Source organism: Schistocerca americana, chromosome 3 (genome assembly GCF_021461395.2).
Source record: "Schistocerca americana isolate TAMUIC-IGC-003095 chromosome 3, iqSchAmer2.1, whole genome shotgun sequence".
NCBI classification, from domain to species: domain Eukaryota; kingdom Metazoa; phylum Arthropoda; class Insecta; order Orthoptera; family Acrididae; genus Schistocerca; species Schistocerca americana.
In genome coordinates, this window is record NC_060121.1 from 993,789,335 (window position 1) to 993,816,821 (window position 27,487).

General features: G+C 40.9%; 1 protein-coding gene across 1 annotated transcript in view; it reads right to left on the reverse strand.

Moving 5' to 3' along the window:
- Positions 1–27,487, reverse strand: part of LOC124606617 (dipeptidase 1-like) — a 1,437,429-nt gene that overhangs the window by 936,837 nt on the left and 473,105 nt on the right. The window lies entirely within an intron of this gene.

Genomic DNA, 27,487 nt, shown 5'->3' on the forward strand with positions numbered 1-27,487 from the left:
GTGAAGTTTCCATAAACTTCGCAGTAACCATTTTCCGTAAGGACCGTTTCCAACGAGACGTATAAATGCGCCGTGCATTTACTTCTTATCACTTCGTTTATGGAATAAATGAATAAATGAATAAATAAATGTAGATTGTTGCACAGCACATTTAGAGCTCTCGTTAAAAATCGGCCTTTAGCAGAACTGATTTTTGTGTACGTGGAAACTTAACGTATATTTATAATTACGTGATCATATTAAATTTAGTCTGATAAGGAAAGACTGGCACAATGAGTAATATTTCTGGATCACCATTACAACACAAGGCCTCTGTATTATTAAAACGACATTTCCACTACTTTACCAAAAAGTGGTCTGTCCACTATAGTGACCAATATTTTATTGAGATCAATAAAGGATATAAATCCAAAATGTGATTCCATCTTGACAGCGATATCCTTTATTCTCCACCCCTTATAGATCACACCTCTAACGCGTTGAACACATATTTGCAGCAGTTCTTCCTTGATATTACTTAATTACATCTACTATGTATACAAAATAAATTAATTTGTCTGTTTTTGTGCTTTACTTTGCTGCTGAGTTACATTAAGGTCAAAGTTGAAATAATCGAGGAAAGTCATCGAGTGAAACAGAAGTAAAATCTGGCGTTCCCCAAGGAAGTGTTATAAGCCCTCTGCTGTTCCTGGTGTGTATAAATGGTATAGAAGCCAATCTGAGCTGCTCTCGTAAATTTTTTGCAGGTGATGTTTCATTTACCGTCTTGTAAATACATCTGTTTCCAAATCGAATTGCAAAATGATTTAGACAAAATATCTCTATGCTATAGAAAGTGGAAATAGGCCGTAAATGATGTAAAGTGTTAAGTTATCCACGTGAGGTAAATTTCGATTACACGATAATTACATAAATCTAAAGGCTGTAAACTCAACTTGGGGACTACAATTATGAGTTATTTGAATTGGAATAATGACATCGATAATGTTGTGGCGAAAGCAAACCAAAGACAGCGATTTATTGACAGAACACTTAGAAAATGCAAAAGGTCTACTTGCAATTCTCTTGTCCGACCTCTTCTAGAGCTATGCTGTGCTAAGTAGGACCCGCATCAGACAGGATTGACGGTGAATATCGAAAAAGTTCAGAGAAGAGCAGCTAATATCATATATTGCAGCCCGCATCTCGTGGTCGTGCGGTAGCGTTCTCGCTTCCCACGCCCGGGTTCCCGGGTTCGATTCCCGGCGGGGTCAGGGATTTTCTCTGCCTCGTGATGGCTGGGTGTTGTGTGCTGTCCTTAGGTTAGTTAGGTTTAAGTAGTCCTAAGTTCTAGGGGACTGATGACCACGGCAGTTGAGTCCCATAGTGCTCAGAGCCATTTGAGCCATATTATTGCTAAATGGGGGAGAGAGTGCCACAGGTATGAAACACGAGCTGCGGTTGCACTCAATAATAATAATAATAATAATAACAATGGTGTTTCTCGCTGTGGCAGGACCTTCTCATGACATTGCAATCACAAACTTTCCCTTAAGCGTGTGAAAATATTTTGTCTTCACCCATTTACATAGGGGAAAATTATCATTATAAAATAAGAGAAATCAGAGTTTGCACAGAAAGATTTAAGTGTTCGTTTTTCCAGTCGGAGTAATCATGTAGATGCAGATGTAAGTACAATGTAGGCGTGCAGCAAACATGATTGCCTAATTGTGACATACAGTTTATTGGAAACATATTCGGTTAGCTATACCGCAATAGCTAACAGCGCACTAAAAGAGTAGTATAAATAGATATCGCTTATGATACCTAATACCAACAGGTCAAACACGTTTGGTTGAAGAAAAACCGTGACACAGTTGCAAAAGGAGGATGGCAGTTATTCTTCTTTACATGATAATTTGACTTGTTTAACGTGACACGTATCAGCTGGCAGCAATCATCACATACAGACTGAAGATATTGCAAAGTGCATTGCCTTGAATCGCCACAGTAGTGTCTGCGTTACAAACACGTAACGTACCTGCAGTTAAAGAAGTTACACGTTCAGTCTACATGGAAATTGGAATAACAGTTACTGTAACATATTAAACTTCGAATACGACGACTTTTCATCGATCTTTGGTGATTAAAATGTATAAATTATAGTACATAATATTTTTAACCAACTCAATATTCTGACATAAAAACCACGCAGATACAACTTACAATGCGAGGCTGTAATAGGGAAGTGAAATCAGCGCAAAACAGACACCAAAAGGAGCGAGAAAAGGTGGTGTCGCTATTCAGCGAGCCTCCTCTCATCTACTGGCTTCTGTTTCGCGGTGTAATGACAACCGTGAGCTCGCAGTTCGATGGCGGTACAGTCGCGTCCACTTTAATTATTTGCGCACGCAGCCGAGACGCCTATTCAGTATTTAAGCGTCAAATGAAGCAAGTACAAAGTGGACTGTTGCAACTGGTCCAGCTTTGATCTTTCATCCATATCAAATAACCTTCCAGCAGAGGGTCCGCCCCCCTTGTGATTGGCGGTCGCCGTAAGAGCAATTTTCTTTTTGAATCTCTTTGTAGCTGCACTCGGCGCGTTATGGCACGTGGAAATTTCCAACAACGGCAACAGAAGTTGAACAATTTCGACAACCGCTTGTCAGAGCGCGGTCAGAAGTCCTGTCGTATTTAATTACTAGGGGATTACGATCCGACATATGAACTTTTTTTAATTAACTGTCGATTGTCTTGTTTACAAGTATATGCATATAAATGAGAGTGAGCTTCATATTAGGTTCCCGAAAATTGACGGAAAAATTTTAATGGTGTTTACTAACGTGTCGTTTTCAATTCAGCTAATGATGGCCCCTCATCCATCACCGGTTATTTTACCAATCGAAACTGTTGACGCATAATTCTCGTGACTACACGACACAGTACTGTTTACAGTTTAAAAAACTATGCCTTTTTTACGGCGTAAAATAGGACACATTTATTCAGATAACTGACACGAGAGTGACGTGTTGCATCACCTCGTTTCTTCAAAGACAGTTCGATGTTCACTTATAAACATAGTGGACGTTAATGTAATCAATGATCTCTACCGAGTTCTCCATTACATGAAAAATACGACCTATTTAGTTAAGATACGAGTTGCACAACATCGCAAGGAAGGACTTTTCTGGCAGTTCAACGTGGTGTTATAAAGGCACTGTGCGTTGTACCCAAGTGAGGGAAGACAATGTAGAGCGCCTGAAGCATTAAAACCGACATCTTAACTTTCTCTAATTTCTTATTTATCTAATCTCGAAACATTTTGGGCTGACGATGAACATTGGACAAATTAGTATAAAAATTTTATCCTTGCGCACGTCACCTAATGCTCTTTTATAATTCTTTTTTCAATGTAGAAAATTTATTAAATTAGTTAACGTGTGTAACGAGATAGGCATGATGTTTAGAAGAACTCCGCTTACAGCAGGTAAAATTGATGTTTGTTAAAAGACGACCGGTTTCGCAGCTTCAAGCCACATCATCAGGTGAACCTACACGGTAAAAAGCAAAGCACAGGTTCACCACATTTTTGTTGACATTAAAATTAAGAAAGGAATATCTAAAATGTACTCCCATCGTTAATAGATCATAGATATACCTGTTGCTCCAAGTCAAAATTTACTATTCAGGGAATATCGTCAATATTATGGCAAGCAAAGGTAAAGAAGACGTGCTCCATTTCCATTACTTAAAATTTGCCTGCATCTAGAAAGAAAAAAGGAAATATCTCACAGTGAGCGACGCTGAATTTTTTTTTTTTTTTTAAGGGGCCGGATTGGTGATGAAGAATCATCACTGATGACATGACTAGTTGTGGCACATGCAGATTACTGTGTGGAGAGTGTTAGGCGGCGGTGTCCTGCCAGCGTGAGAGCAGGGCGAGGCAAAATCGGCCCACACGAACCACAAAGAGAGAGGCTGGCTGGCTGGCGGAACGGAAGTTGTCCATGTGGACAGTATGACGTCATATACTCATGACTAGGAGCGCTGGATCGCTACTTTTTACACGCGCGAATAATACTGAATTTTTTTACATACTAACACCTAATCATACAAATTATCTGATATATTCAAAATATGATTTATTTGCTTTTTTGTGCGGTAGTTTTAAATTTTCTGGAGGGCTTGCGATGCTGTGGCCCTCATCGCGTAAGTGCGCTCTTAATGCAGATCGCGGGTTATTTAGGTAGAGGTGTTCATGAAATCTTATTCAAAATGACCTACTGGTTTGTCCGATATATTTCTTAGGGCAATCACTGCATGTAATGCACTATACACACGCTGCATTATATTTATTTACCACTGATTTTTCCTTGTGGCTGAGTTTTGTGCCTGGATCTGAAATAGTAAAACACGCTGGAATAACGTTTTTGGATCTCACACATTTGCCTGTTTTCTCGTGTATTGCACCCAGGTGTGGTATTCTACAAAAAACAGAGCGTTCCCTCGTCTGGTCGACTGGTCTACGCGTTGTAAAATCCGCCTCTAATCCGCTATCGGAAGAAAGGTTTCTCTTTTTCAATATACTTGTATTAACTGCGTTAGCAAATTAAGGATCGTAACCGCTTTGATGTGCTATGTACTGTATAACCTCATATTTAGCCACTTGACCTTCTATGGTAAGGGACACTTCATACATATGGTTTAACACGACCGGTAGGTCATTTCGAATAAGATTTCTGGAGCACCTTAACTTAAATAATCCGCGATCTGCATTAACAGCGGATTTTTGGCATGGGGGCCTCAGCACCAGATGCCTTCAGAAAATTTAAAAATAATACACAAAACGGAAAATAACAAGAAAATAACGATATTTTTAATTTATTAGAGCAAGTGGAAATTTTTAGATGCAAGAAAGAAAACGTTCGCGTTGAATAATCAACTGGAATTAAAGCACCATAGCCTTCTGGCTGACTTTGATTACTTGTATAATTAGGTATTAGTATATAAGCAAGTTCTGTATTATTTTCGCTTGTAAAGGTAGGGTCCCAGCGTTCATAGTCACGAGTGTATGACGTCGCATTGCCCACATGGACAGGTTCAGTTCCGCCAACCAGCCAGCCAGCCAGTCTCTCTATGTCGTTGTACGGGCTGCTTTTGCCTCGCCCTGCTCTCACACTGGTAGGACACCGCCGCCCAACACTCTCCACACAGTAATCTGCATGTGCCACAACTAGTCATGTCATCAGTGACGATTCTTCATCGCCAATCCGGCCTGTTTTTTTACAAAAAAAATCAGCGTCCCTCATTATAAAATATTTTATTTTTTATTTTTAGATGAAGGCAAATTTCAAACAATGGAGCATGTCTTCTTTACCTTTCGCTTGCCATAATATTGACTAAATACTCTTAATAGTAAATTTTGACTAATAGCGATGGGGATGCCTATGATCTTCTAACGCTGTCAGTACAGTTTAGACATTCCTTCATTAACTTTAATACCCACAGAAATGTGGTACACCTCTACTTAGCTTTTTACCGTTTGCGTTCACCTGATGACGTGGCTTGAAGCTGTGAAACCGGTCGTGTTTTAATAGACATCAATTTTACCAGCAGTAAGCGGAGTTCTTCCAAACATCATCCCTTTGAACAGTTGCGGTTGCCCGGATTATGAAATAGTTTGTAAGGAGAAAGACTTTATTTTGTAATTTTTTTTTAGAAAAGAAGTACGCAAGAATGTAGTTAGGCAGCAGCCTGAAAATATAAAGAGCCAAGGCTAAAACACTAATCCGTCTTAGGCCTTTTTTCCGTCACTCATCGCTTTTAACCATGATTTTTTACTGTCAAAAAAATCGAAGAAAAAATCTGTCAGTACCGACTACTCTTTCTTACACAACTCCGTTCTTGGGATAAGATATTGCAAAATTTACTGTAGAACTCCCGAGGCTGTTGAAAAAGAAATGGCCTTACATAACATCTTCGAGGCACACATTGTTCTGTCTGTTGACTTCTCCAAGTTTTATTACTATCTTTGAAACGCAAATTATCTTCTTTCGTTACCAGTATATTTTATTGATATAAACAAGAGCTTACATGCCCTCTGCTTAGCACTTGAACTGTGATTCTCTTATACTGACGAGACCTTGATTAATGGCAGTTGAAACTTCAGAATGAAACACTGAGACACAGCCCATGAGCCATCTAGTAATCAATGTTTTAAACATAGGCTCCATAATTTGGCACTTGGAACAATTCTCGGGGCCTGGAACAGTGTACCGAGAACACAACACAATTTTGCGGGAAAATCGCACTTAAGGGAGACACCTTTGGCCTCGAACGCTCGAACCGCATGAAACCATACTTAAAATAACATACAGTTCCAAAAAGAACGGTGGTCTGTGTCACTTCCATGTAAAACTCGGCACTTGTCTGCCGGCGCCATCAGATGGTGGCATGTTGAAGTTGCACTAACAGGTGTTGGAGTTGCGTGAATTGTATAGCTGCCATACGAATGTGTGTCTTTGAGTGTTCACAAGTGATGTACTGTGTAAACTGTGTACAGTGAGAACATGAAGGGAAGTAATCCTACAAATGTGGTCCAAACATTTGGGACAAAGCTGCGATGTGCAGAATATGGAAATGAAATCGGGATCAGTGATAGACAAAACCTGGAAGTTTGTGGTAAGTTCCTATGGGACCAAACTGCTATGGGTACCGGTCTCTAGCCTTAAACACTACTTAATCTAACTTACGCTCAGGACAACACACATCCATGCCCGAAAGAGGACTCGAACCTCCGACAAGGGGAGCCGTGCGAACCGTGGCAAGGCGCCTCACACCACGCGGCTACCCGCACGGAATATAATGGGGATGATACAGAAATACATGCTTGGATAGATAGACTGATTTTGAAGAACAGATGAACTTGAACCTGAAGGTGACTGTTCAAGCGGTACACAACATTCTTCCCCAGAGTAACAGGAACAGTCCAGTCAAAGTGAGTACTATCGCCACACAAAGAGTCCACAGTGTGTTAGAGGATATTGATGACAGCGTACTACAGAATATTTATCGAGACTATTACAGCTGTGGATACAATTCCTGTGACAGTCTAATAAGGCTCTGCAAGTATGTTAAAAGTATACGAGATTGTAGATTAACTCTAATATTTTTGTGTAGCAAAAGTCGAGCAGCAGCTCGTTTCAAAGGAAACAGGCTGCCACAATTACAAACTACAAAAGAGGATGTAATACCTCAATTTGATAGAGCAAGGTCGTGGAAATCTGCAGTTCACCATTGGCTCCTGCAGATGTGGTCACTAGAAGAGTCTAAGATGGGTGGCTTGGACGATTTCAAAGCCTAGATTTCTCTTGTCGACAACCTTAAGGCTTAATACAACATTTCGTCCAGACATACTATTACATTTCTCTCACGTAAGGACGTAGAAGACGTTAATAGTGTACGTCAGATAGTTCAACAATCTGCGGAGGAAATTAACATGTTTATGCAGAACAGAGAAAGGAGAAATAAAATGCTCAGAACAGTGACCAGAGTCAATTACAGTATGAAAAGTTTTCATCATCAAAACTGTCTCAAAGAAGAGAGAAAAACACAGCTAGTGTGTTGGAGTTTGTAATAGCTCTATCCAAATTTCGTAATTGATGTGGCTTTATCAATGATAGGTAGACAAGCAAAAAAGTTGTACATTTGTTTCCAAGAAACACAAGCAACTTTTGCCCAAATAAAAACATCAAAAAAAGTTTTGCATCACTGCGGTTCCGAGAGTTCCGGAACCTGCATAGAAAATTGGAATAGAGATCAACATAAACATCATTTCCGCCTTTTTATTGCTCATGAGAACCACACATTGCATGTTATACTACCATGCAGTCAGACCTACAGAGGTGGTGTTCCAGATTGCTGCACACCAATTACCTCTATTACCCAGTCGTACGCCCCCTTGCATTTATGTATGTCTGTATTCGTTGTGCCATACTATCCAAAAGTCAATCAAGGCACTGTTGGTCCAGATTGTCCCACTCCTCAACCGCGACTCGATGTGGATCCCTCAGAGTGGTTGGTCGGTCAAGTCGTCCATAAACAACCCTTTTCAACCCACCCCGGGCATGTTCGATAGGATTAATGTCTGGAGAACATGCTGGCCACTCTAGTCGAGCGATGTCGTTATCCTGAAGCACGTCATTCACAAGATGTACACGCTGGGGTGCGAATTGTCGTCTATGCCTCGCCCATATGCTGCCGACGTGGTTGCACTATCGGTCGGAGGATGGCATTCACGCATTGTACAGCCTTTACGGCGCCTTCCATGATCATCAGCTCCAAATGTCGGCCCCACAGCAGAGAACCTCCACCTTACTGCACTCGCTGGACAATGTATAAGGCGTTCAGCCTGACTGGATTGCCTCCAAACACGTCTCCGACCATTGTCTGGTTGAAGGCATATGTGACACTCGTCGGTGAAGAGGACGTGATGCCAATCCTGAGCGGTCCATTCCGCATGTTGTTAGGCCCATCTGTACCACGGGGCATGATGTCGTGGTTGCAAAGAAGGACCTCGCCATGGATGTCGGGAGTGAAGTTGCGCATCAAGCAGCCTATTGCACACAGTTTGAGTCGTAACACGACGTCCTGTGGCTGGACAGAAAGCATTATTCAACGTGGTGGCGTTGCTGTCACAGTTCCTCAGAGCATTAATCCGTAGGTAGCGGTCATCCACTGCAGTAGCAGCCCTTGGGCGGCCTGAGCGAGGCATGTCATCGACACTTCTTGTGTCTCTGTATCTCTTCCACGTCCGAACGACATCGCTTTGTTTCACTCCGAGACGTCTCAACACTTCCCTTGTTGAGAGCCCTTCCTGGCACAAAGTAACAATGCTGACGCTATCGATCCACGGTATTGACCGTCTAGGCATGGTTGACCTACAGACAACACGAGCCCTATATCCGCTTCCTGGTGGAATGACTGGAACTGATAGGCCGTCGGACCCCCTCCATCTAATAGATGCTGCTTATGCATGGTTGTTTACGTCATTGGGTAGCTACAGTGACATCTCTGAACAGTCAAAGGGACTGTGTCTGTGATGCAATACCCACAGTCAACGTCTAACTTGAGGAGTTCTGGGAACTGCGGTGATGCAAAACGTTTTTCGATGTGTGTATTTCAAAAGAACTCGAAACAATATGCCCACTAAACATTCATTTGGAGGTCATCTAAAGTGGAAAAATGACTAAAGAACACATGAAACGTTTTCTGATTTTAGCTCTTGGCGAACATGTAGAAATTAGAAAGAACCTGATGCTTGTGATTCCTGGTGAGGTGATAGAGATTGTATCGTTACTGTCGCATGTTTCACAATCAAAGATGTTTGCTGAAGATATTGCCACCGAAAACAACAAAATTTTGCCAACCCGTTGATGTTTACTTCTTTCGCCAATATACGCTGTATATCAGAAGAACTGGTGATTCAGTAAGACTACTGTGTGCCAAACCACAATTGAAGATACATGATCTTTATTTCATCATCAAACTTCAGTCTCCGATTTACAATCAGTTTTCTGCACCAAAATTTGAAAATATGTTGTAATATGCTTGGTGAAAGGGAGATTTTATTACACTGACATAAAGATATCATGATTTGAAAATGTAATTAGTGCGGTTTTTTTATAATGGACTGCTGGAATACGAAAGTGATTGTGAATGTAAAAAGGTGGCTTTAATGAGGTTTGCACACTGTTCTCTTCCACTTTGTGTTATCCACTTTATCGAAATACCGCATCTACACTATGAGCACTAAAATAAGATCTATCAGGTGTGTAGTATATGTGTGTTTGCGCTTTTTTAATCACTTTAAGCAAAGGTGTTTAGCACTGTTGAATGAAAATGTAATGATACACTGTGATCATTGAAATATGTATAATTTCCCTGATATGCTACTGCCACCCTGTTACTTCGTTTCTCTCGGTTAAAATGTCACTTGTAGTAGAATGGAACGATCTGCAAGTAAAGTGACAGATCTCTCTTTTTTTTCGTTCTTTTTTTTTTTTTTTTTTTTTTTTTTTTTTTTTTTTTTTTTTTTTGTTCGAGACTCATTCTAAGCATAGTTTTGTGCTGTTCCGAGCCCTCGAGGTCATTGTTTGTCTGACATTTTCATTCTTCAAATGGAACGTATCCAACAGAATGAATTTTCACTCTGTACCGGTGTGCTTGATGATTAGTGGCATAGGTGTCGTATACAAAAAGGCACATAGGCCCGTTATTCTATGATTACATAATTACCGAAGAATCACTGGAAGCCATCCCAACTATTTACTATCTGTCAGTGCACGTAGAGTGATTTCAAGTGTGTTGCTTAAAACTTATCGTAGCCCGGGTGGATGCCAGACTGAGATTCATGGCATAATCGTCAAGAAGGGCAGTCCGCCCGCCAAGTAGGTGTAAGGACTACTGCCATCTCTGATGTGATATTGTATCCTACAACTATCACTGGCTTCTAGAATTTTCTAAGATGAGGGCGTTTTTTCGTTCGTAGGCGTAAAGTGTTTGAGTAATTCATTTATTTCGAGGATAGGGGCGCTAATTAGTTATGACATATAATTATGGTTGAAGCAGTAATGGCCATAGAAAACACCTAGTAGGTGATCATGAACGTGGCTTAGTGGCTTTAGTGGTATATGTTGGAGGACACCCAATTGATATCCAAATGTCACCTAGGGAGTTCACAGTGTGGCCAACATATGCCAGAGCCCGGTATAATTTTTATAAAGTTATATGATACTGTATAAAACAAAACTCAGCGGATGATACATAAATCACTCGTACTCATAAACAGAATGCATTTTGTTTCCAAAAATGAAATGTAGTTCGACAACCAAACAGCTTAAATCAATAAGATTCCACTCATCCAGCAAACGACAGACTTCTGATCATTCGTAGGATGAAAGGAAAATGGTATCCTTCTGTAAAGGTGATTGATTACAAAAGTTCATGAGAGCATTCTTAGAATTTTCCTGTCCAGTACGTTTACCAAGATTCACAAAAAATACGGGACATACCCACCTGTAGAGAATAATTTTAATCTAATTTATGCGCTGGCTGAACTTACATGTTGTTAGCAGCTTTATTTCTGTTTTCAGCCACAGTTTTTCTTCTTTGCGCATTATATGTATTGCTATACTACTGCTTGAATGTATTGTCACTTTTATGTAATTTGAAATTAGATATAACGGTTAAGTGTTTCTTGAATCTTATGTGGCAACTGTTTCTTTCTTTTTCCCCCTTATAGTCCACTTGTGCAGAAACACAAGAAGAACTATATACTAAACAGACAGCTACTCAAAATGCAGGTAGAAGCAGCAAACAGAATGGAATCCGCCATAGACGACAGTATGTACAAGCATACCTAAGACATCGTCGGTAAGGAGTGTTTTATTATTTGCAGTTGGCATGACAAGAAACTTCAGACTTTTAGATTCAAACAAAATAACAAATATGACCTTGTAACAACTGACAAAAGCGCACATTTTACAGCAGAATGGTAAACAACGCGGACATAAACTCAATGAAAGGGAAAATAGTGTACTGCAAAAACAGAACTGAAATACAACATAAAACCCAACCTCAACAACCACATACTAATACAGATAATAATTGCAAATTGAAGTGCAACTGATACTGCAAAATTCATTTGAAACACAAAAGCAGCAAAAGGTCACAGTGTAAGAAAACTTCTTGAATAACATATTAAAAAATAAAGTTTAGATTTAAATATACTAGAAATGGTACAAGAAACAAAATCTATAAACAAACTGAAAATCAATCAGTCCATAGTTACAAGGGAAGAAAAGGCAGTACATTAGTCACAATGAAAAAAAGGGAGCAGAAAGACATGAATTTCTTGATGCTAATAATATTCAGCACATAAAAAAGTACAACATAACTATTTAAATATAAAATTAAAGATGTCTTAAGGAATAGACATTTACGCTTGAAAGGAACCACAAAGAATATCGCACATATATGGACGCAAAAGTACCACGTTTAGGAGCACAACCAGAAATACACACAGTAGGAAACCCAATAAGGTCATCAGTAAACTCTGTAAGTAGTCCAATATACAAACTGTCATAGACACTGAATAAAATACTGATGAAAAATTACACCTAATGAAGAAACAACAGTGCATTGATTGGCGACTTCGTGGAGTGTTCTGTGCATCACAACCAAATAGTGAATAGAATTGGAAGGAAAATCAGCATTGGCCGTATTTTGTTGTTTTATTGTCAGCAAAATCGATTTTCGGTCACTTAGTGACCATCCTCAGTGCTAGAAGTTAAAAATGTTTCACATAACGATCAGAGATTATAAAACAGAAAATCACAACTACACTTGCGTATGAACATAACAGTTGGTAGGAACAAACCTGTAATATACAATTAAAATTTGTAGGCACTGGTATCAAGCTATAACCACAAGCTTAGAGCGATCACATAAACTGAGGCTGCTGTTTACATGCACCTGTTCAGCAGACCTCGGTGTGACAGGGCTTGGAACGCCCTCTGTGGCATGTGCCACGTGAAGACCTAATATTATTGGTTTTGCAAGGTATTAACACAAAATACCTCTTGTGCATTTGTGAATCATGAGGTAATTCAAATTTAAAACGTGGGTAAAAAACATAGCAGACGAAGGGGGAAGGAAACATCTAAAACACACTGGCGTATTGTTTTTAAAAAACCAACTTACAAACCATAAAACACATCTATAAAAAGTCGTCAGAGTTAAAGAGAAAAAAAGGAAAAAGAATAATATATGACTTACAGGAAATGAGGTATAGCACAGTGTTTTAAAAAACATTGTACCCACCATCTGGCGTGGGAAGTTAAAAGTACAACGTTTGTGCATTACGTAAAATGTTACGTTAAGACTAAGGAGTCAAATATATAAAATAGTCACAGTACGAATATGCCATTACGTATTAATTAAAATGCTGTAAAACACAATATTCAATACAAAAAAGTTTTGAAGGTGTAGACAAACAATTTTGTTATCATATTTAACCGACATGATGATGTACCTCTCGTTTGTCCCTTTGGACAAGGTAACATTATTATAACAATGGTTATATGCTTCCGCATAAGCATTGGGTCAGAACCCATACATACATGACAAACATATACGGTTGCTTAATGTAAAACATAGCACCCACAATTTAGCGTGGGAAGTTAGAAGGAATCAAATATATAAAAAATAGTAATAGTACGAAAAATGCCACTAAGTAACAATTCAAACGCCATGAAACAATATTCATTACAACAACAAAAATGGTTTGAGGGTGTAGACTAACAATTTTGTTATCATATTTAACGACGCGATCATGTACATATCATTCGTCCCATTTGCACAGGCTATCATTTTTTATAACACTGTTGTACGCTTCCACATAAGTACTGGGTCAGAACCCATAAATACATTCACAGGTTGATAAAACGGTAATAAAATTGCCAAGCAACCGGTTTTGAATACTAATAAAAATAATTTGATTTTACATAACTTATAGTAGCCGTGGGACCCATATGCAATAAAAGCAGACTTAAGAAGTACCTATAATTCTAATTGTTTAACTGAAATACATTTAAAATACAAGGTGTGAACAAGTAGTATACATCATACATCGAGCAACCATCACGAGGAAGGACGGGTTATAGTGCCACTTATTCCGGAAATGTACATTGTACTGTAGAGAAGTTAAAAACACGTTATGCACGATATCCAGCACTCATTCAAACACAAAAGGAATTGTTAGCATACATTAAAAATAATTACATAAAAGTGAAAATAAGTTCAAATCACTTTGTGTCAACGCCTAAGAGCTGTCGACTGTAGTAAAATTATGTTCAATAGGCGTCCATAAGTTCTGAAAATTGAGGAACAAAAGGGAGCATACTTTTTAAAAACAAAAATTAGTAACGTTATTAAAACAAACCGAAACATATGTGTCTATGTGTTGAGATAGTTGGAATAGCGGCCATTGTAAGTGTTCTGGTAGTAACTATGACTGAGGCGTTGTATATAAGGGGTAACAAGCAACTGACTGCGAATTGTCAATTGTGATGATTGGCAATAAGTTATCAACTTCTTTCATAGGAAATCGGAGAAGCATTCCCAAAAATGTGTGCTTCTCGATATCATTTGCTCATTAAGTAGCGCTATATCTGGAGATTCCTGATGGCAAAAAATCTCCATCTCTTCCATAAGGTCGCGAAAGCGTCCTTTTTTAACCCTTGTGCAACAACTTCAATTGCGATGTCAAATCTGGAGTTGTATGACCAGTAGCTATGAGGTGGATGGCGAAATTCGATTTTTCCGCAATATCTTTCCTCTCAAGTGCTACGTGTTCGCGGAGCCTCGTTTCTAATTTTCCTCTAGTTTGCCCTATGTAACGCGCATTACACGTGGCACACATAAGTTTGTAAACACCTGATTCATGTAAGACGTTGCGTTCATGAATGTTATTCCTTAAAAGCACGCCTAATCTGTTCGTCGCTGAGAAACCCACATTAATATTCCTCTTCTTGAATACTCTGGCAATTTTACTGCTAATGGGACCATAGAAAGGCAAAGTGATAAATTTGTGGTTTCTAGCTTCACTTGTCTTATTCTGACTTAAATTATCTTTACTATATTTATTGGATACCATCTCATAAATGTCCATTACGTATTATAACGGGTAATTATTATTTATTACGATGTGTTTGACTATGTTCAACTCTTTCTCATGGTTTCCAGTGGATAATGGTAATCGGAACATACGATTAAACGCAAAATGGAAAAACACTTTTTTGTTTATATCTCATTTCCTGTTAGTCATATATTATTCTTTTTTTCTTTTTTTTCTCTCTTCAACTTGTCCCGCACTCTGACAAGTATACTGAGTACATTACAACCTACACACGTAACAAACGCAATAGCCACATATTTACACAATATACGGAAACCATTTGGAAAAGTAGAACAAAGCGTCAGAATACTCTACTGACTAAATAAAGGTCATAAAATGATCTGTTGGAAAAACTGGAGATATATTCACATTGCAAAAAATACGATGCAGAATTTTTAGTAAAATCTGGAAAGTGAATTCCTTTAGATGCTTCTACAGTATACTAAAATTAAAATTGTGACACACTGAAATATGTACCACAATCAACGTATATAATAAATAATGATGCATATTATTTAGTAAATACCCCCTGTTAAAAACATTTTTGTAGCTGTTTATGTACATTTGCTGATTTCAACGTATATTATTATATGTGATGTTTCATAGGTGTCAGTTTCTTCACAGGTGGACGACAAGAAAACTGTAAACATTTCCATTCAAATTTTCACCACAAACTGTATATAAAGATTGTTCATAAATTACAGTTACAGAGGTTTTTATACATTCCAGTTAACGAACAGAACAATACACTTCACACATAGAAAACATGACGAATAAATACCAGAGCACAGAAAAACACTCTCGAAAATGGGAATAGTTTTCTAAAACCGTCGTGCAAAATGCAAACAAAGAGAAAATGGGAAAGGTACCAGAAAAGTTATTTCATAAACAGATCTATTTATCTTATAATATTACACAAGTCTGTTTGATCCATACCAAGGAGGAGTAACAGGGGAAACTATGTATACAAAAAAGAGCAGGAGTGGTTCAAATGGTTGAAATGGCTCTGAGCACTATGCGACTTAAGTTCTGAGGTCATCAGTCCCCTAGAAGTTAGAACTGCTTAAACCTAACTAACCTAAGGACATCACACACATCCATGCCCGAGGCAGGATTCGAACCTGCGATCGTAGCGGTCACGCGGTTCCAGACTGAAGCGCCTAGAACCGCACGGCCACACCGGCCGGCAGGAGGAGTGGTCATCGGTATGTTTGATGCATGTGACGGCATGAAGGAGGTGCTGAAACAAAACTGTTGTGGTATGCGATCGAATATAGGCACAAACCATTCTTCCAGAGCTTCAAAATCCAGCTTTATGTGAGGAATCTAGGAAGATGCTACTAATCCCTTCGCATCGTTCCCGTAGATTCATGGAAACAAGACTACTTACAGCCCGCATAATTGTGTTTAAGCTATTATTCTTCCCTCGCTTCATACGTACATGGAACAGGAAGAAATTGCAGTAACTAAACTATGGATAGTACTCTCTGCCGCCCATATTGCGGTGGCTTGCGGAGTATGGATATAGATGTATAATACCCGTAGATCCATAGATGGTCAACATTTTGGCAGATCAGAGCCGAATTGTTGATTTCCAGTCACCCATATGAGAGTCTAGTTAAAGACTATCCGATTCACAAATGAATAGCGCACAACGTTCCTCAACGTCTGTGAGGAAACGAAGAGCAACCAACAATATAAACAGAAAGAAAACGGGAATTATAGATTGCATATCATTAGTGGACCCTGCCAAGACGGACGTAAATGATGTACTGAAAGAAAACGAAGATCTTGTAAACTCATATTAAGATTTATATTGCGTCATACTGATACCATTTTAAGTAAGTTATTCTACTTGTTACTTTTTAACAAAGACGAGTCTTCAACTCGGAGTTTATAGTTTGAGAACATCTAAACACAGAGGTCATATCAAGGACATTCAGACCCTAAAAAGCGGTGTGAATGGAAGCCTCTTACGGAGGTCCTCATATTCTGTCAGCGGTGGCCCACGACGTGTAGCAGTTGACTAGTATTTGTATTGGTAGTATGAAGAGTATTGATAATAGATTTTGAAAACTTTTGTACCTTTCGCATATGTCTTAATATGTGTTGCTGACAAACAAGTAGTACACCAGGAACGACGACTCGAATTTGATCCGATGACATCATATGCCACCTGGGGGACATAAATTGTACTTATAATGGTAGAAGCCGACCTCGGGGAAGATTAGTTTGGATACCGTAGAAATATTGGAACACGTGAGGCAATACTGACCCTACGAGTTATCTTAGAAGAAAATTTAAGGAAAGGCAAACCTACGTTTCTAGCATTTGTAGACTTAGAGAAAGCTTTTGACAATGTTGACTGGAATACTCTCTTTCAAATTCTGAAGGTGGCAGGGGTATAATACAGGGAGCGAAAGGCTATTTAAAATTTGTACAGAAACCAGATGGCAGTTATAAGAGTCGAGGGACATGAAAGGGAAGCAGTGGTTGGGAAGGGCCTGAGACAGGGTTGTAGCCTCTCCTCGATGTTATTGAATCTGTATATTGAGCAAGCAGTAAAGGAAACAAAATAAAAATTCAGAGTAGGTATCAAAATCCATGGAGAAGAAATAAAAACTTTGAGGTTCGCCGATGACATTGTAATTCTGTCAGAGACAGCAAAGGACTTGGAAGAGCAGTTGAACGGAATGGATAGTGCCTTGAAAGGAGGATATAAGATGAACATCAACATAAGCAAAACGAGGATAACGGAATGCAGTGGAATTAAGTCGGGTGATGCTGAGAGAATTAGATTAGGAAATGAGACACTAAAAGTAGTAAAGGAGTTATGCTATTTGGGGAGCAAAATAACTGATGATGGTCGAAGTAGAGAGGATATAAAATGTAGACTAGCAATGACAAGGAAAGCGTTTCCGAAGAAGAGAAATTTGTTAACATCGAGTATAGATTTAAGTGTCAGGAAGTGGTTTCTGAAAGTATTTGTAGGGAGTGTAGCCATGTATGGAAGTGAAGTATGGACGATAAATAGTTTGGACAAGAAGAGAATAGAAGCTTTCGAAATGTGGTGCTACAGAAGAATGCTGATGATTAGATGGGTAGATCACATAACTAATGAGGTACTGAACAGAATTGGGGAGAAGAGGAGTTTGTGGCACAACTTGACTAGGAGAAGGGATCAGTTATGTTCTGAGGCATCAAGGATTCACAAATTTAGCATTGGAGGGCAGCGTGGAGGGTAAAAATCGTAGAGGGAGACCAAAAGATGAATACACTAAGCAGATTCAGAAGGATGTAGGTTGCAGTAAGTACTGGGAGATGAAGAAGCCTGCACAGGATACAGTAGCATGGAGAGCTGCATCAAACCAATCTCAGGACTGAAGACCACCACAACAACAATGGTTTCAATGTCGTCGGCCAGCAGATAGCCTAGTGGAATAGCTACCAAAGCGCCATCTGCGTCTACCCTTTAATATGGAACGCCCACAGTCAGAAGGGTCATTGTGGGGCAAACGTGTGAAGCGAGCAGGAAACCGCGCCACGGAGGCGCACTCGCGCTTGCTGTAGCCAACTGAGCGAGTTGGAAAGCGATCAAATTGTGGCCCTCCGAATGGCTCATGGTCCTTCTGGAAACTGCCACCCACACAAGTTTGTCGTGCTGCGTCAGTTGTGCAACGATGGTGGTGTCTGTGGTCGGGTAAACGTACTCACACCCATAGACGACGTCCTGGACGTCCAAGCAGTGCTAACGGCCGCGAGGATCGTCCTATTGTAAGGGCAACAGTGGCAGATCGTACAGTTACCACAGCACAGATAAGAGCGCTTGTGAGCCCAGACGTGTCAACAAGAGCTGTAGCGAACCACTTATTAGCAGTGTAATGAAGGGCACGTACACCCTTAGCCCGTCCTCCACTCACGCCACAGCAGCGACGAGTACGGCTCGAATGGGGCCGTCAGAGGATCGCTTGGAAGATGGAATGGCGCGCCGTGGGCTCCGGCGGTGAAAGCAGATCCTGCCAGAAAACAAGTGATGGTCGTTTGAGCGTGCAGCGTAGGCCTGGCGAGTGGTGCTGCATTCGTCCAAGACAGGCTGGCCGCGACCCAGGCCTCGCGCTTGATGGCGCGGAAGGCCGCAGCACTCGTTCATCTTTGGTCTTCCTGGAGGTGACGCCAACCAGCGCTCGGTACGTGGCAGAATTTTGTTAGATCCGTTCTTTTGCCATTTTGCCGCAACAGGAAGATGACGTGTAGTTCCAACGGGATAAAGCTCGCCGACAGACGTGCTCTACAAGACGTGCAGCAACTTTCCTGGCCAGCACGATCTCCAGATTTGTATCCAACCGAGCAGCTATGAGATTTGACGTGACGAGAAGTCACTTATGCGACTCTGCAACCAACAAGTCTTTCAGATCTACGTCAAAAGATGGAGCAGGCTTGGCATAACGTATCCCAGGAGAGCATTCGCCATCTGCACAGTCAACTGAATGCCGGAGTCAGCGCCTGCATTGCCGCCTGTGGAGGCTACAGCACCTACTAACATGTGTATTTCAGCATGGGCCGATTCCAGGCACCTCAGAACCACTTGCGCTATTGATCTCTAAATGTGTTAATTTCATGTACTCCACATGCACTCTTGCAACAATAAATCGTGAGTGAAATGGAAACCTCTAAATGGATGTACAAATTTTTTTCCGTCAGTGTACAAAAAAATTGTAACAACGGAAATGACATTCTATATCTCTAATGTTCTTAAAGAAAGGAAAAAAAAGTAGTCAAATATCGCTACGCTTTACACATTTGTAGATAAACGTCTTACGGCCCGTTTTGACAGGTATATTTTGGTGTATCTTTGCTAGGAACAGAGTAACGTCGGTCTCATATTACGTAAAATGGTATTGTTCTGCATCGTTAGTGCAACCTACACACCGCTTGTTCCAGTTTCATATCATTAAAGAGGGTCGTAGTAATCTTCCTGCTCGTTAAGCGTATAACACATAATATGATATTTTATTTAACGCCTCATTTTCAATGCAGGTACGTATAATTATTTTACCGTAACACTGCCGCTAAAATTATTCTCGCTAGTTTCACATGAAATACAGCGCTATAACTTTCTGCGTGAATAATTAATAGAAATTCACCGCAATTCTGTGTGCAAAATGCCTGGAAACCAACAGATTCGCTTACGTCATTGACCACAGACGGGAACGCAGTGCCATTCAAACAGCGAGTTTTTTTATTTGAATACCTGGTTGAATGAAATATCACCTAGCAGTGTTTGTGTCCTTCACAAATGAATATGTTTGAGCTAAGCTATCATATACAACAACTCTAAAATGTTTTCATCTGTTTTAATGGTGTTGGAGAAACGAGTCAGTTTTTGCTGGATGACCGTCAGAGCTCTCACCGCTCAACTCATGGACCTTTATTGGGTCTGCCTGTTGTTTTCACGCACATCACATTTAATAGATGTTGATAGCCATTACTTTTACTTTTGCTTTCTGTGCACTTCCAGGTAACGTGCTAGCGTCTCATTGTTCACAGGAAGAAAGACTGCACTTATTTAATCTCAGTGAAGATGGAACAGAGGGGTAATTTTAGTTACAAGACCAAAATTTAAGACTGCATATGTTTCTAACACTACAGAGTGAAGTACTTATTCATTTTTTTTGAAATACATTATTATTACGCAGAGCCTGTGAACGAGTATCTCGAAAACGACGAAGCTGATCAAACGTTCACACGTGCTACTGTAGTGAGCATCTGCGGAAAGACGTAGGACAGGGAAAGTGTCGTTAGGCGCTGAGTGGTTGGAGGTTCACGACTCTTCGCAGAACAGGAGGTTCGGAGACGTGTCTGCTCTGTCAAGTACGATAGTTGGTGACCTGTGACATCTCTGCCGAAAGAGCACAATGATCTGTCACGGACAGGTGTTTCAGAGCACACCGTTCAGCGTACATTGTTGAACATGGAGTTCCGCAGCAGACCACCCTATGTGTTCGTATGTTGACACAACGACATCGTCAGTTACGAATGCAGTGGTCACGTGACCACCGGGATTCAACCGTCGATCAATTGAAACGCATCGGTTCTTAGGGTGAATTCAGCCACGCTAGGTCGATTTTCGTCTCAACAAACGCCGTCAAAGCGGTGAACGGCGGTTTGAAACGTGCAGCGCGCCACGGACACAGGCTGATAGGAGCAATATCATTCTATGGGAGACATTCTCCTGCGCTTGCATGGGACCTGTGGTAGTATTCAAAGACACGCTGACAGCTGGGAACCACTTCCATCCCATCATACTTGATGTCTTCCCTGACTATGATGTTATCTCTCAGCAATATAACCGCCCGTGTCTTGGAGCCGGAACAGTGTACATTGGTTTGCGAGGCATTATAACGAACTCATGATGATGGCTCGGAGTCGAAATTCGCCTGATGTAAATCCTATGGAATCCATCCGGTTCGCTATATTACACCATCTTTGCATACGCATATCAGCGGATCGTTATTTGCGCGAATTACATGACCTGTGCGTGGACATCTAATTCCAGATGCTTCCACAAACCTACAAACAAACTTTAGGGTCCCTGATATGCAGAGTGAGTGGTGTATTTAATTCCAGAGACCGACAAACAAGCTTTTAACCAGGTGGTCATAATCTTTGGCTCATCAGTGTAGGTGTTTGCATTCCGCACGCCAACATTTATCGCTGGGTGGTTAAAAAATAACAAAAACAAATATGATCTATCTGACTACTGTGTCATTAAATTCCAGTGGGCACATTATTTCTCCTTTACGACATATCTCCTTTATGACTTAGCTCTTCTGACTGAAGAGAACCATATGTTGATACAGTAAGGATATTGTATCCCAACGTGAGCACAATGTCTCAAGTCATCTACATACAACTAGAACCTATACCCACAGCTAGACAGAGATAGAACAGAATGCCTTGCACGGTCAGAATAATCACTGGAACACATACTCTTTCTTACTGTCTATAGCGTAGTTCATAAAACATATTTATATGTTTTAGAGAGCTTTGTTGAAACGATCATTTCGTCTCTTACTCGAAATTTCGTAGTATTTTATAAGTATCACTCACGGCCGCGGTGAGAATCCACGAACTCTAAACTCTTCGAGAAATACGCAGCGTGAAACAAATTTCGCTGCCTAATGCTCCATTGATTAGCTCGAAAAAAAAATTAATGGCTTATTTCTCCGCACTGTTACACTATTAAATCAGTCTAAACGAGTAAAGGTCCCTTGTTGCGCCTGTGGAACGATCGGTGTGATGGGAAATGAAGATCATAGTTCGTACGCCGAGATAGTAGTGTAGACACTTTTATTGTTCCGAGATGACCGGTTTCAATACTCTTGTGCTGGCATCGTCTGATCTAAGTGGAAAATAGAAAGATAATAGGGGGTGGGGAGAAGACTACAATTAATTTCACTAATTATATAAAATTCCACGTACCTTACGGAACTTGTTATAAAACTGCCATGTTACATTACATGAAGTCAATGCATAAAAGGCACTCCTAACGTGTACATATCTTGATAAAAACTCAGCTGGTAAAATGCACACAGTCGATAAAATACTCGTAACATCTATGCATATCAGCGGTGAACATGGCTCTCCAAGGCTTGCTGCTGAGCATTACGCTGCCGGCGGTGTGTTAATATAGATGCGACATTGCTGTGTCTGTGTTATTCCGAATTTGCTTTGTGCACTGAAGCTACTACAGCCGTCGTGAAAAACATGAAATGCATTCGCAGCTGCGAGTGTGGACTGCCATCAGTTGTATAATGGATTGATGACCATGAAAAGTTGTGCCTGACGGATTTCCAGCTGGCCGTGATCGGTCGTCTTCCCAGTTGGTTGTCCGTACACGATTCACGGTCAGACCCAAACTTCCATTTGTCCTGAACCATGTGTCTACAACCTGTACTCGTATATTCATTACGTACGAGTTCTGTTCAAAAAATTCCGAATTTCTAACCACAATTTTTTTTCCACTCCTACCTTTTACTTATTGTGCATGGCCTCCTTCGAAATACTCTCCTTCACAACTGATAAACGCTCCCAAAGCCTTTTCTACTTCCGGAAGCAATCTTGGTACGCCTCTTGCTGGATCGCGCTAAGGTCAGTCTCCGAATTTTCTTTTATCTCGTGTATCACTGCTAATCTTCCTCCTTTTAACTGGGTTTCCAATTTGGAAAATAGAAAAAGTCCACAGAGGCCACATCAAAGAGCACGGACGATGACGCAGCACAGTGATTTGGTTTTTTTGTGCAACAGTCACGCACCAACAGGGATGAATGTGCAGGTGCGTTATCGTGATGCAAGAGCCGTGAACTGTCTCGCCACGTTTAGGCTGTTTCGTTCTCACATTTTTCCGCAGGCATCGCAACACGTCCCGATAGTACCATCTATTAACAGTTTTTCCCTGTGCCACGAATTCACGATGGACTGACCCTTCAAAGTCAGAGAAAACTACCGGCATGGCTTTGACACCTGACCTGACCTGACCTGACCTGACGAGCTTCTTTTGTCTTCGACAACCTTTCCCGACCCGTTGTGAAGATTGAACCTTGGTCTCAACATCACAAACGTAGACTCACGTCTCATCACCACTGATCATTCTGATCAGGAACATCTTGTTCTCATCTGCACCATTCTAAAGCTCTTCAGAGATTGCGAGAGGAAGGTCTTTCTGGTCTTGACTCATGAGCCGTAGGACGAACTTGGCGGCAACACGATGCATTCCAAGATACTGTGTCAGCATTTCATGACATGATCCAACTGAAATGTTACATTCTTCTGCAATCTCTCGGACAGTCAGTCTTCGATTGACACGCACGATCTTGTTGACTTTTCTGGCATGATGGTCGTCAGTAGGCGTCGAAAATCGTCCTGAACGAGGGCCATCCTTAACTTCCACACGACCATTTTTAAACCGTATGAACAATTCGTAACACCGTGTACGGATTAAGCACTCATCATTTGGTGTGTCCCTGTAAAGGTTTTCTTGAGTTTCACGCGGATTTTAATGCACACGCGTTGCTCTTCTATACCTGCCATCTCGACATTTGCAAACTGTGTGACACAACGTTGTACTCAATACAGCACTGAAAGATAGCTAACAGACGCACAACAACGAAACTTCCGGAAGTTACACATTAAGCGCAAGCGTTTACAGTCGTGTCAACCGTATTTCGATCCATCACATCACTGGCGCGAAATTACGAATGTTCCGGAATCTTTTGAATATACCTCGTATATTGTCGTACAGGGGAGACATTTTACGTGAAAGTAGCTTGTCCGGTATCTGCGGATAGATACGATATTGCAGTGCCCGTGTTATTCCGAATTGGGATGCAAAGTCCTTTCGGACACGAGTGCAAGCAATATCGTATCTGTGTCAACATTCCGCCGGCAGCGTACTGCTATGCGGTAACCTCGGGAGAGCCATATTCGCCGCCGATATGCGTGGGTGGAACGAGAATTTTATCAACTGTGTGCACTTTATCAACTGTGTGCATTTTATCAGGATACATACACTCACTATCAGTGGGAACTAAGTCGACGTCTTAAATAAGATGATACAGCTATTTATGAAAGCATTTAATTTTACTTTAAAGCAGAACTTTTCAAGGATTTTGCTTAAGTTGTATGAGAGAAATAATTTTTCTAACGGTTTAAATGGTCCTTCTATAATACTTAAAACTGGCTGCGAGAAAGGAAACGAAAACAGCACATATTCTATGCAGAGGACAACACAGCACTCTTTTTCTCACAAACAGCTTAACAGAAAACCTGTACAGTTTTGTTTACAGAAATATGTAGCTCATGTCCGCATGAATATATCTTAGAGTATCATGTAAAAAGCTGAAGTAAATTGGTTAAGTACTTCTCGAGATTGTCGGTAACAACCTCTGCTTTTATACATCGCACATATATTTAATGATTGTATGCATTAAAAAAACTTATGGCCTATGCCTATCCAATTGTTCATTAGAGCATCGTGGTAAAATTTGTAGCAAATTGGTCAAGTACTTACGAGATCACTGGTAAAAACGTTTCTCTTTTATACAGTACATGTATCTTTAAGGATTGTATGTCTCAAAAAATATATAGCCAATGCCTGCTTTAATATTCACTAGACTATCGTGCCGTATATATCTGTGTATATAATTTATGAATAATATATTGCTATCGAAAAGATATTGACCAGTTTACTTCAAATTTTACACGATAATCCAATGAACACATACATATATAAACGTGCATTCAATATATGAAAAAGATATATTGTTGTATGCTCAGTTCACAATCTTGTAAAATTTTGAAGTAAATTGGTCAAAAATTATTCGAGATTCTTGGAGACAATGTTTTCCATGGAGGAGTATGTGAATATTAGAAATAAGTTGCACAAGACCTTTTCCAGACTTTGGTAACTACGTTTCCCCTTTATGTACCATACGTATTCGTATACATTTTTGCTTTATATGTATATAAAAATATATAGACCAGGTCCGAATGTTTATTGGAGTGTAGTGTAAAACGTTGACGTAAATCGGTCAAGAGCTTTTCCGGATTTTTGGTAACAACGTTTTCCCTTATATATTACCTGTACTGTACTCTAAGATAACAAAACGGCGCACTGAGGAGGAATTATCCGAATGCTACGAAAATCATCAGATCTGATGATCATTCACAGCGAGCGAGAGTCGGGTTTGTGTCCCATCACTGTACGGGGCGTCCCCAGAGACGCTGGTCATCGGGGCTCAGTTCGAAGAGGGACTCATCACTGAAGACAATTCTGCAACAGTCAGATCCAATGCCGAAGACATGTCCGTAGACGCGCCGGGCGGCGTTGGAACACCAGCCTGAGTGGCGCCCGCCATTCGACTTGAGAAATAGGAGGAGTGATAGTCTGGGGTGCCATTTTTTTTTCATAGCAGCCTCTCTTCGGCTGTCATCTGTGGCACTCTTATGGGACAGCGGTACGTCGACTATATTCCGCTGCCCGTATTGGTGCCCTTCTTCGAATGTGCACCTGAGCTTGCACTTCAGCAACATAATGTTGGCGGGCACAATTCGAGAATTTCTACTTCTGGCCTTCGTGCTTGCCAAACCCTACCTTGACTAGCAAGTGGCAGCGCCCTCCAACCCTTTCGGAATTTTGACGACGTAACGCGGCAGCTGGACAGAATTTGGCACAATATCCTTACGGAGGACATCCGACAACTCTCTCAACGAGTGCCAAGCCGAATAACTTTTTGGACAAGGGCCAGAGGTGGACCAGGGCGTTACTGACTTGCTCACTTTATGAAGCTCTTTCATTTGAATAAACCACACTATCTTTTTCAAATTGTAATCAGTTGCTTGTCTGTACGTGAACATCATATTTAGCGATTTCCGCCCCATTTTCATAATCCCTTCTTGGTGAGTTGTCTTCAAAATTGGAACCGCTGCTGCACGAAGGAGCTGTGTGACATAAACGAAAGATGGCAGATGTTTCTCTGCATCTGGAAATTGATTTCTATTGATTTCGCGCAAGTAGAGCCAGTTTAAGGATGTGTAACTGGTTCGCTTTAAATTACAATCTGCGACAGTCGTTCTTAGGAATTAGTTACACTATGTGATGAAAAGTATCCGAACATCTGGCTGAAAATTACTTGCGCGTTCGTGGCTCCCTCCAGCGGTAATGCTGGAATTCAGTACGGTTAGCCCACCTTTAACCTCGATGACACCTTCCAGTCTCGCAGGCATACGTTCAGTCATGTGCTGGAAGGTTTCTTGGGGAATGGCAGCCCATTCTTCACGGCCTGCTACACTGAGGAGAGGTATCGATGTCGGTCGGTGAGGCCTGACACGAAGTCGGCGATACAAAACATCCCAAAGATGTTATAGGATTCAGGTGCGGGCCAGTCCATTACAGGGATGTTATTGTCGAGTAACCACTCCGCTACAGGCCGTGCATTATGAACAGGTGCTCGATCGTGTCGAAAGATGCAATCGCCATCCTCGAATTGCTCTTAAACAGTGGGAAGCAAGGAGGTGCATAACACACAAATGTAGGCCTGTGCTGTGATAGCGCCACCCAAAATAAAAAGTGGTGCAAGCCCCCTTCATGAGAAACACGACCGCCCCATAAGACCACCACCTCGAAATTTTACTGTTGGCACTACACGCGCTGGCAGATGACGTTCACCGGGCATTCGCCATACCCACACCCTGCCATCGGATTGCCCCATTGTTATCTGTGATTCGTCACTCCACACAATATTTTTCCACTGTTCAATAGTCCAATGTTTACGCTCGTTACACCAAGCGAGGCGTCGCATTTACCGGCATGATGTGTGCTTTATGAGCAGCCTCTCGACCATAAAATTCAAGTTTTCTCACCTCCCGCCTAACTGTCATAGTACTTGCAGTGGATTCTGATGCAGTTTGGAATTCCTGTGTGATGGTCTGAATAGATGTCTGACTGTTACACACTACGACCGTCTTCAACTGTCGGCGATCTCTGTCAGTCAACAGACCTGTACGCTTTTGTGCCGCAGGTGTCCCTTCACGTATTCATTTCACTATCACATCGGGAACAGTGGATCTAGGGATGTTTAGGAGTGTGGAAGTCTCGCTTACAGATGTATGACACAAGTGACACCTAATCACCTGACCACGTTCGAGGTCCGTGAGTTCCACGGACCTCCCTATTCTGCTCTCTCACGATGTATAATGACTACTGAGGTCGCT